The following is a 9,632-nucleotide window of genomic DNA, read 5'->3' as shown; positions in this document are numbered from 1 at the left end:
CCTCTTACCACGAAAACCCTATGAACAGAGTATCCAAGATGCAACAGGTCAGAAGGCACTCACCGAGCTACTGGGGAAGAACAAAGGACAAGTACGAGTAGCGCTGTGACTAATGATGCAGCTGGGTCAAAGCCGAAAGGAAGCCCACAGGCTGATGCGCACAGATGAGAAAGGAGAGTCCAGAGTTGCATGACGCACACAATAGGAACATGGAATGTGAGAAGCATGAACCAGGGAAAGTTAGAAATTGTCAAGCAAGAAATGGAATACATCAACATTACAATACAATACATGCAGGTACTAGGCCTGTCTGCTCCTTTCTAATCAAAGATCTCATCTCAAAAAGGATATTATAGAGTTGGAAAAGGTTCAGAAGAGGGCAACCAGAATGATCAAGGGGATGGAGCGACTCCCTTACAAGGAAAGGTTGCAGCATTTGGGGCTTTTTAGTTTAGAGAAAAGGCGGGTCAGAGGAGACATGATAGAAGTGTATAAAATTATGCACGGCATTGAGAAAGTGGATAGAGAAAAGTTCTTCTCCCTCTCTCATAATATTAGAACTCGTGGACATTCAAAGAAGCTGAATGTTGGAAGATTCAGGACAGACAAAAGGAAGTACTTCTTTACTCAGCGCATAGTTAAACGATGGAATTTGCTCCCACAAGATGCAGTAATGGCCACCAGCTTGGACGGCTTTAAAAGAAGATTAGACAAATTCATGGAGGACAGGGCTATCAATGGCTACTAGCCATGATGGCTGTGCTCTGCCCCCCTAGTCAGAGGCAGCATGCTTCTGAAAATCAGTTGCTGGAAGCCTCAGGAGGGGAGAGTGTTCTTGCACTCGGGTCCTGCTTGCGGGCTTCCCCCAGGCACATGGTTGGCCACTGTGAGAACAGGATGCTGGACTAGATGGGCCACTGGCCTGATCCAGCAGGCTCTTATGTTCTTATGTTCTTATCTGGAATTTTTGAGATCGGTTGTGTTTTCCTTTCAAGCCAGCTTCACATCGACTTCAAAATTGTTTGGTCAATTAAATTGTTGCAGCTCTGAGGTATGTCCAATGGAAACACTTTGCCTAAAAGAAGCGACACCAGCAGTGGAGCTGGGTGTATTCCATCAAACATTAAAGATGTATACAACCAGGTGCCGATTCATTTCAAACCACACTCAGACAAAACGGTCTTGCTGCTTTTTAAGCAACTAGTGTGCACATAGCCTAGGAGGATGAGGATGCAACTAGAATGAGTCAGCTCCGCCTGCCATTGGCTCTGGCTCCAACTCCTGTTCGTCTCCCTGCCTTCTTCCTCACCGGTCCCAATGGGCAGCAGCCTCCACCAGGAGGAAAGGGTTAAATCCCCCCTCTCTGCCTGCTGCACGGTCCAGATAATTATCACACACAAACCAAACATTACTACTGCGCTTAAAACAAAAAGGACCCAGTTAAATCTAACAAAGCATTTAGTGTCACAACCTGTTTGGCCCTAACATGTAGAAACCAAAAACTGAAAGCACATAGCTTCCCCTAAAAAATCCTGGAAACGGTCATTCACCCTGGGCTGCTGGGAAGTCACGTGCTTTAAGTGTGCTTCAAATGTATGGTGTGTGTTGGGGGGTGTGTGTATGTGCACAGCAGGCAAGGGGCATGTACAAGAAATGACAATGGCATTTAATGTGTTTTTAAACTGTTTTTTAAAAATGTGTTTATTTAATTTGTATATTTGTTTTTAATGTTTTAATTGTTGTAAACCACCCAGAGAGCTTTGGCTATGGGGCGGTATATCAATGCAATAAATAAATACATGGGGCTATATGTGGACTGTCAGGCGGGATGTGCCCTTTCCCCCTCTTCTTTAAGTGAATGGACGCTTCAAAAATTTCTATCCCTGATTTTTGCAGACCAGGTCTTGAAGGTGGCATGTGGCCTGGTGGATTGGCTGAGCCAGTTCCAGCTTAAGCTTGATTCACAAAGAGAGACCCTCCCTCCCCACACATGGAGCATCTCTTTCACCTCGGTGCAGCCTGCCTCCTCACAGCCTACCATGTGGTCCTCAAATGTGCAGGAGGGAAGCTTTGTGCTGGTACGTTCATCTCAGTGCCTCTGGCTGCACAGGAGGGGCAGTGAGCAGAACGAGGAAAGAGGGAGAGGAAGGGAGAAGAGGAAGGGAGAAGAGGAAGGAAGGAACTAAGTGGCACCTGGCAGCCGTCCATACCCAATAATTCTCCTTACTGCTTTCTAACCAGATTTGGCACAGAAAAGCTCTTTTCTTTGCTCTAACGCAAGGAGTACATCTATATTTTGCCCAGCTTTAATTAAAAGGGTGTGTGTGTGTGAGAGAGAGAGAGAGAGAGAGGGAGAGAGAGGGAGGGAGAGGGAGAGAGAGAGAGAGAAAGAGAGGGAGAGAGAGAGAGAGAGAGATGTCTTGAGCCTCCCAGGAGACCTGCTTGACACTATCCAAGATACATAGGATTCATTCGTTCGTTCAGTCATTTTTAAGCTATCTTATCCTTCGTCACAGCCATTGCCCGCCCTGTTTTGACTATAGGCCAGAGCAAGCATGTACTGATCTGACAACTCATTTGTAGGTCTTTGTCTTTTTGGCACAAGTTTCTTAGCCATGCCTATACATGTTCTTCACCTTTCCAAGAGCAAAGGAAAGGCAACAGCCTACTTGAGGACCTTACAACAAATGCAAGATGATGATGATTTGATTTATGAATTGCTTTCCATGAGGCATCCCAAAGCAATTTGCAATATAATAACATATTTTTAAACTTACATATACAGTATAAAAATAGTTAAAACAATTGTGTATATAAAAAGAATTATAAATATAAAAAAGTTTTTTAAAACAGCAGCACATATATAAAATCAGTTCAAATCCAAGACAGTGTGATAAATATTTTTTAAGGCTTGTTGAAAGAGAAACATCTTTAGGCATGCGCTGAAAAGACAACAGCGAAGTCACCTGCCTGATATGCAGTGGGAGGAATTTCCAAAAGGTAGGTGCCACCACCACACTAAAGCCCTGATTCTGACATCCATCATGCAGAACTGACGTCCTGTTGGGATGGTATCTGCAGGATGCCGTCTCCTGCAAGGCACCCTTGGAAATGGTCTGCCTACAAGTCGATCCCGACTTATGGTGACCCTATGAATAGGGTTTTCATGGTAAGCAGTATTCAGAGGGGGTTTACTATTGCCTCCCTCTGAGGCTAGTCCTCCCCAGCTGGCTAGGGCCTGCTCAGCTTGCCACAGCTGCACAAGCCAGCCCATTCCTTGTCCGCAACTGCCAACTGGGGGGCAACTGGGCTCCTTGGGACTATGCAGCTTGCCCACGGCTGCACAGGTGGCATGGCACGTAACCCCTAAGCCACTCCCTGTGGGGTGATCTTTAGCTGGCTGTTTACACCCAGGAGACACGAGTGGGGATTTGAACGCACAGACTCTGGACTCCCAGCCAGGCTCTCCTCCCCACGGTGCTATTCCAGCTTACTCTGCAAAGCACAGTGAGACAATATATTATGAAGCAGGAGGAAATGCTAGCCTCCCCAACAGGTGAGATTTAACCCAGGTGACATTCAGTGAAGTCCTTATGAAATCTGCCCAAGACTGGAGGCAGATTATTGTTTAAAAACTTGCAAAATCTTTCTGACCAAAGGTGACAATGAAAGAAAGAAAATATTTCCCTGCTCTTTCACCCACGTACTTCCAGGGCGCTGTGCAATAAAATAACAAGACAATACCAAACACAAAACATTAAAAACAGAGCAGCATAATACTCCGAACGACAAATCAACAGTCCAGAATGCATGCCTCCTTGATGACATATGGTCTGATCCATGCCAAGCCAGAAACGTATGCCTGTCACCAATGTAGGTTGGATTCCCACAATCTTGGGTCTTGCAGAGGGCACCCCATGAGGGTATGGCCTTGCACACCAATTTAAGGGAGAGAAAATGGCAATAGAAAGGCTCCAGTTTGGGGAAAAGATAAAGGTTTGTATTTATTAGAGAATGGAAGAGCGGCAAGATGCACAGGTTTCACAGACACCATCCTGCCTATGGAGAAGGAGCGAGAAAGACAGGCGGGGGAGAAGGGGAGGGCAGAGGAAAATTATGATTCCTGCCCTAGGGATCCGGGGCTGTAATGGAACCCTAAGCACAGTGGGGCAACTCCAAAAAAATAAGGTTTGGGCCATATGAGGATAAAACTGGAACTGAACTGCCTTCAAGTCGATCCCGATTTATGGCGACCCTATGAATAGGGTTTTCAAGGTAAGCGGCATTCAGAGAGGATTTACCATTGCCTCCCTCTGAGGCTAGTCCTCCCCAGCTGGCTAGGGCCTGCTCAGCTTGCCTCAGCCCCTTCCTTGTCCGCAACTGCCAGCTGGGGGGCAACTGGGCTCCTTGGAACTATGCAGCTTGCCCACGGCTGCACAGGTGGCAGGGCATGTAACCCCTGAGCCATTCCCTGTGGGGGTGATCTTTAGCTAGCCCTCGACACCCAGGAGCCATGAGCGGGGATTTGAACTCAGACTCTGGACTCCCAGCCAGGCTCTCCTCCCCACTGTGCTATACCAGTTGTGTGAGGATAGAAGGGAGAGCAAAATCAGAATCAGAGAAAAATGGAAGGGCTGAATTGCAAATAATCACCTGTTCCAAAGTAGGGAGAAGGAACAGAAGTGAGCTGTTAATTATTCATTATGACCTGGGAGTCAAGGTGTAGGGCTCTACGACCAACCTTCTCAGAAAGATTCAATACAAATTCTTGGGTGGTCACATATTCTGGTTGGAAGACAACAAGGTGCCTTGTTAGGAACAGTGGCTATTAGACCATTAGACCATTGGTCCATCTCACTCAGTAATGCCTACACTGACTGGCAACATAGCTTGGAAAAGTTACTTTTTTGAACTACAACTCTCATCAGCCCAGCTAGCATGGCCACTGGACTGGGCTGATGGGAGTTGTAGTTTAAAAAAGTAACTTTTCCAAGCTCTGACTGGCAGCAATGGCTCTCCAGGGTTTCAGACAGAGAGTCTTTCCCAGGCTTACCTGGAGACGCCATTGGGGATTGAACCTGGGACCTTCTGCGTGCAAAGCAGACACTCTGCCACTGAGCTGTGGTCCTTCCTCAACCTGGAAACAAACATAGAAAAGACTGTGATGGGGGAGACTGAAGGTAGGTAAGCCTTCGTAGGTTCTCTTGAGGCTGCACAGTGCAGTTGTCAAGCACGCAACCTGGCTTCTCCTTGAATCCTCCCAATCTGGTGAAAAAGTAGATAAAATCAGCTTAGAGCACAAGGCTTCATGTCCCCTTTAGGTTCCCAAGACCAAAGACAGTAACAAACATGGAAAGGAGGCAAGGGTGCTGAGTAGAGGAGGAAGGGAGGGGGAACTGGTGGGGGCTGGAGAGAAGAGGATGCATGAAAACTGGGGAATACTTTTACGTTTTCCTCCACAGGACATTTAGGAAGCCAGCTAAGCATACCCTTCCCAGCCATTGGTGCTGAATGAAAAGGCAGAGGTGGACTACTCTGTGTAAAGTCCAAAAGCAAGGGAGCCTACATTCAGTCTGATCCTTACCATGAGTGCCTAGCACAAAAAGAGCATAACCCTCGCCCCTTACTGTTTTCAGGTGGCCTCCTCCGCATTTTCTCTACAGCCTTTCAGGGTAACAACACAACAAGGATTACACAACTGAGCCTTCTCTGTCGTGGCCCCTAGACTATGGAATGCCTTCCCCTGTAAGGTAAGATCAGCTTCCTCTCTTCCCATTTTTAATGACTGTTGAAGACCCATCTTTTTATTCAAGCATTTGGTTAAATTTCTACCCCTCTATGCTATTGTACTGAATTTTAAGGATTTTATAGATTTGTTTATGTATGGTTTTGTGTATGTTTTGTATTTTTAAATTCATGTAATCCACCTCAGGAGCTGCATTCTGGGTGAGAGGCAGACAACAAAATTAATTTTTTATTACTATACTCCCAAACGTGGATGTGATACTATGATGAGACGTGCTTATTTTTGACCTTTTCCCTAATAACCCCAGTCGCTTTTACATCACTAACAATGATTCTTAACAAAGTAGTTTTATTTCACAGGAAGGGTTATTAAGCATTTAATCAAACTGTACGATGGACAGGAGGGATCTGTGGTTGCTCTTTGGGATCCGCCCTCACCTGGCCTTTGACAGTTAAAATCTGTGTGATTTCTGTCAGACCACTGCTATTGTTTGATGTACATTATTTGGTTTGCTTTACAGTATTTTGTTGTATTTTAATGTTAAATGAGTATATGGCTATCACCCACCCTGGGACCTGATGGGTAAGGAATCTTTTAAATAAATAAAGTCTCTCCTGAAAACCTGTGGCTTATTCAAAACCAAAAGAACGGAAGCTCAGCTAGAATGTATACGAAGGTCAGGAAAGGTATTGCCACAAGTCCAAGAGGACGACGACAGTGTGGTTAAGAAACAGTATAAAGGAAGCTGTTAGAGGCAAGTAGGCTTCCTGCAGGAAATGGAAGCCTTGGCTGAATGAAGAAAGCAAAAGGGAACACAAACTTTGAAAAAAGAAATGCACACAGACTGTAAGGGATGTAAAATAAATTGAGATGCATATCACTAAAAAAATTAAGAATGTGTGTGTGTGTGTGTGTCTGCACGCGTGCATGCAGGAAACTGACTAAGGATGCAGTTGGATCATTGCATCTGGTGGCATCACAATGGAACATGCAGGGCAGATCCTGGAGAGAGCTGTTGCTAGTCGGGCGGTATATAAGCTTAATTAAATAAAATAAATAAATTTTCGGGAAGGGAGTCTGAGGAGCTCCAGCAAATAGCAGTGACAACGAGAGACAAAAGTTCTAGACCCTGTTGACAAATTAAAAACTAACAAATCATTGGGTCCAGAAGGCATCCACCCAAGAGTTATTAAAGAATTTGTGTGAAACTGTTGATCTTCTAATAAGGAAATGTAACTTGTCCCCAATATCATTTTTTATTTGACCAGCGTCTCCACCTGGATGAAAAGATCTCTGCCTTAGGTGTTCATTTTGTACTGTTTTAAAACTGATCTTAGCTGTTTTTATGGTATGTTTGTAAATTGCCTTGAAACATTTGTAAAAGGTGATTCTATTGTTGTTGTTTGTCGTTGTTATTTCTTGTGATATTGGCTGGCACTCAAGTCCCAGCTGCGATACCTTCTTATGGTGCTGCACTGTTGCTGTTGCTGTTGCTGCAGAAACCAAGATTCAAGGTACCACCAAACCCAATCCAAGCTGAATGTGTGGGGGCTGCTGAAACAGAGAAACTTAAACAAGAACTACAGCTTGTGAGCAGGCAAACATTTCCCTGTAAGATCTATATCCAGAAGTGGAATATGCTGTGGATGGGGGCTAGATGGTGTTCAGGGTTTCTTTGAGCCCTTCGAGAAGCAAAGTTCTGAGCTACAACAGCAAACTCCCTGAAAGCAAATTAGGACTAGCTGATGCCGTCAGCAAAACCAAGTGTGTAAAGCTTTTCCTGGTGTATACCAGGTCACACGTGAGACCATTGCATGTTTGCCTTCTCTCCCACAGATAAAGCCCTGTACAGAGAAAATTAACATGTCAGGGAGAGGATTTGACTATTAAAAGAAGCCTTTTTGTGGAGGGTGGGGTTCAAGCATGCCCTCCACCACCTGCAATTGATTACAACAGAGTTAGGAGAATTCACTGCATCATAGACTATGGTAGTGAATCATATGTTGGATTTCAGGCAGGGAGTCATGGCTTAAAATCCCTGCTCAGCCACGAAACTTATTTGATAAGTCACTATCTCTTGGCTTATCATACCTCACAGGGCTATTATGATGGGAAAATAAAATAACCCCAAGAATGCAGCTCTAATTTTCTTGGAAGAAACAATAACCATATGAGAATCCTTGAAACTAAGATTTTCATCATGGGAAAATTATAAATCATGGTTTTGCTTGATCATTTGTGAACTGCTAACATCAGGTGCAATAAATGTACGCTGTACAGGATTTTCACTGCCTCACAATAATGCAGAATTAAAGCTTCCTTGCAGGCCCTTATGGCTTTTCCATTTCTGGCTTTTAAATTTCCCTATCATTATACTTAGAAATGGGGGACGAATTAAGTTCAGTCCACATGTTAATGCGAACCAACCTAAATTTGCACTTCTTGAAACAATACACAAACCAAAACAGAGGTATCCTTTGAAATTCACACTGTTGAAATTCCAGTGTTGTGATACAGTTCTCCAAGTAAGTAATGTGTACAAAAATGTGTATATTAGGGGAAAGTGTGCATAAAGTGCATATATTAGGCCCTGATATAGGGAAACTATGGCCATACTACCCTGAACACGCCCGATCTCGACTGATCTCGGAAGCTAAGCAGGGTCAGGCCTGGTTAGTACTTGGATGGGAGACCTCCTGGGAATGCCCAGTGCCGTAGGCTTAGAAGAAGGCAATGGTGAACCTCCTCTGAATACCTCTTACCATGAAAACCCTATGAATATATCCAAAAAAGATTCATATGGTTGCCATAAGTCATAATCGACTTGAAGGCATATAACAGGAATACCCCACTATACGGACCTTCACTTTAAGGACACTTGCGAGTAAGGACATATTTACAGTAGCACCATTCCCCTGTTTACGTACGCTCGCTTAGCAAGAACGGACAGTTAACGGCATGAAGCCACCGCCCGATCAGTTTTCAACTACAAACATGCGTACAGTAAAGGCAGTGCTTCACTTTAAGTACATTTTCGGTTTACGTACTCGCTCTGGACCCATTGCATACGTTAATGCGGGGTATTCCTGTATAGGGAAAAGTACATACATACGATGCAATATATTAGGCAAAACTGCATATAAATACGTGTATATTAGGAGAAAAATGCACTAAACTTCTGATGAACTTTCAGGAGGACTTGTAAAAGAATTGCAGACTGATGTGAAAATGTGGAGAACTTAATATTGGAAAAATGATAAATGGAGAGAAACCAAAATGGTTCGTCCATCTGTACCCATGCACTGCCTCTGAACTTAATCAAGTTTTTTTTTTTAACAATTGTATTTGGATAAACACTAGCCACCTTTCCATTCTGCTCATTGAAGGATTTGGTGTAGATCAAAATCTTACATATTCTTACCCCAGGTCTCATTGAAAGATACCTCTTTTCCTCTTCATCAGTGTCACTGCCTCTGGGAGACTAATTCTGGGTTGTTTTTTCTGCATAAGGAAGGATATAAAGCTATGTCAAAGGTTCAACGGAACTTGAGGCAAGTTGTTTGGCCAGGCCAGGTATTAGCTTTCTGTGAATAAAAGGTGGTCTCTTATGTTTTCGACTCAGGGCACAATCCAGTACACTGTCATATCTTTGCAAAACTCCCGTTCATTTCAATGTTATTTGTACAGGAGAAATTACCACTGGATTGCAACAAAAATTAAGTACACACACATACATATTGTGCTGATTAAATAAGAGTGGCAAACATTCACAGTGAGAATTAGTCCAAGACAGTTTTTACTGCTACAGTGTTATATAACTTAATAATGCTTTAATTGCATATCCAATATCTTCATCCACACCCTCTCAGTTTTAATGATTTTGTAT

The 9,632-nt window shown here is 43.9% G+C and overlaps 1 non-coding gene across 1 annotated transcript; it reads left to right on the top strand.

Moving 5' to 3' along the window:
• Nucleotides 1-8,348: 8,348 nt before the first annotated feature.
• Nucleotides 8,349-8,467, top strand: LOC133384759 (5S ribosomal RNA). Its single transcript, XR_009762688.1, has one exon. It is a non-coding gene; the product is annotated as a 5S ribosomal RNA (ribosomal RNA).
• Nucleotides 8,468-9,632: the final 1,165 nt, after the last annotated feature.

The sequence above is a fragment of the Rhineura floridana genome, chromosome 4 (assembly GCF_030035675.1).
Source record: "Rhineura floridana isolate rRhiFlo1 chromosome 4, rRhiFlo1.hap2, whole genome shotgun sequence".
NCBI lineage: Eukaryota > Metazoa > Chordata > Lepidosauria > Squamata > Rhineuridae > Rhineura > Rhineura floridana.
This window is presented reverse-complemented; position numbering and strand designations above follow the sequence as displayed.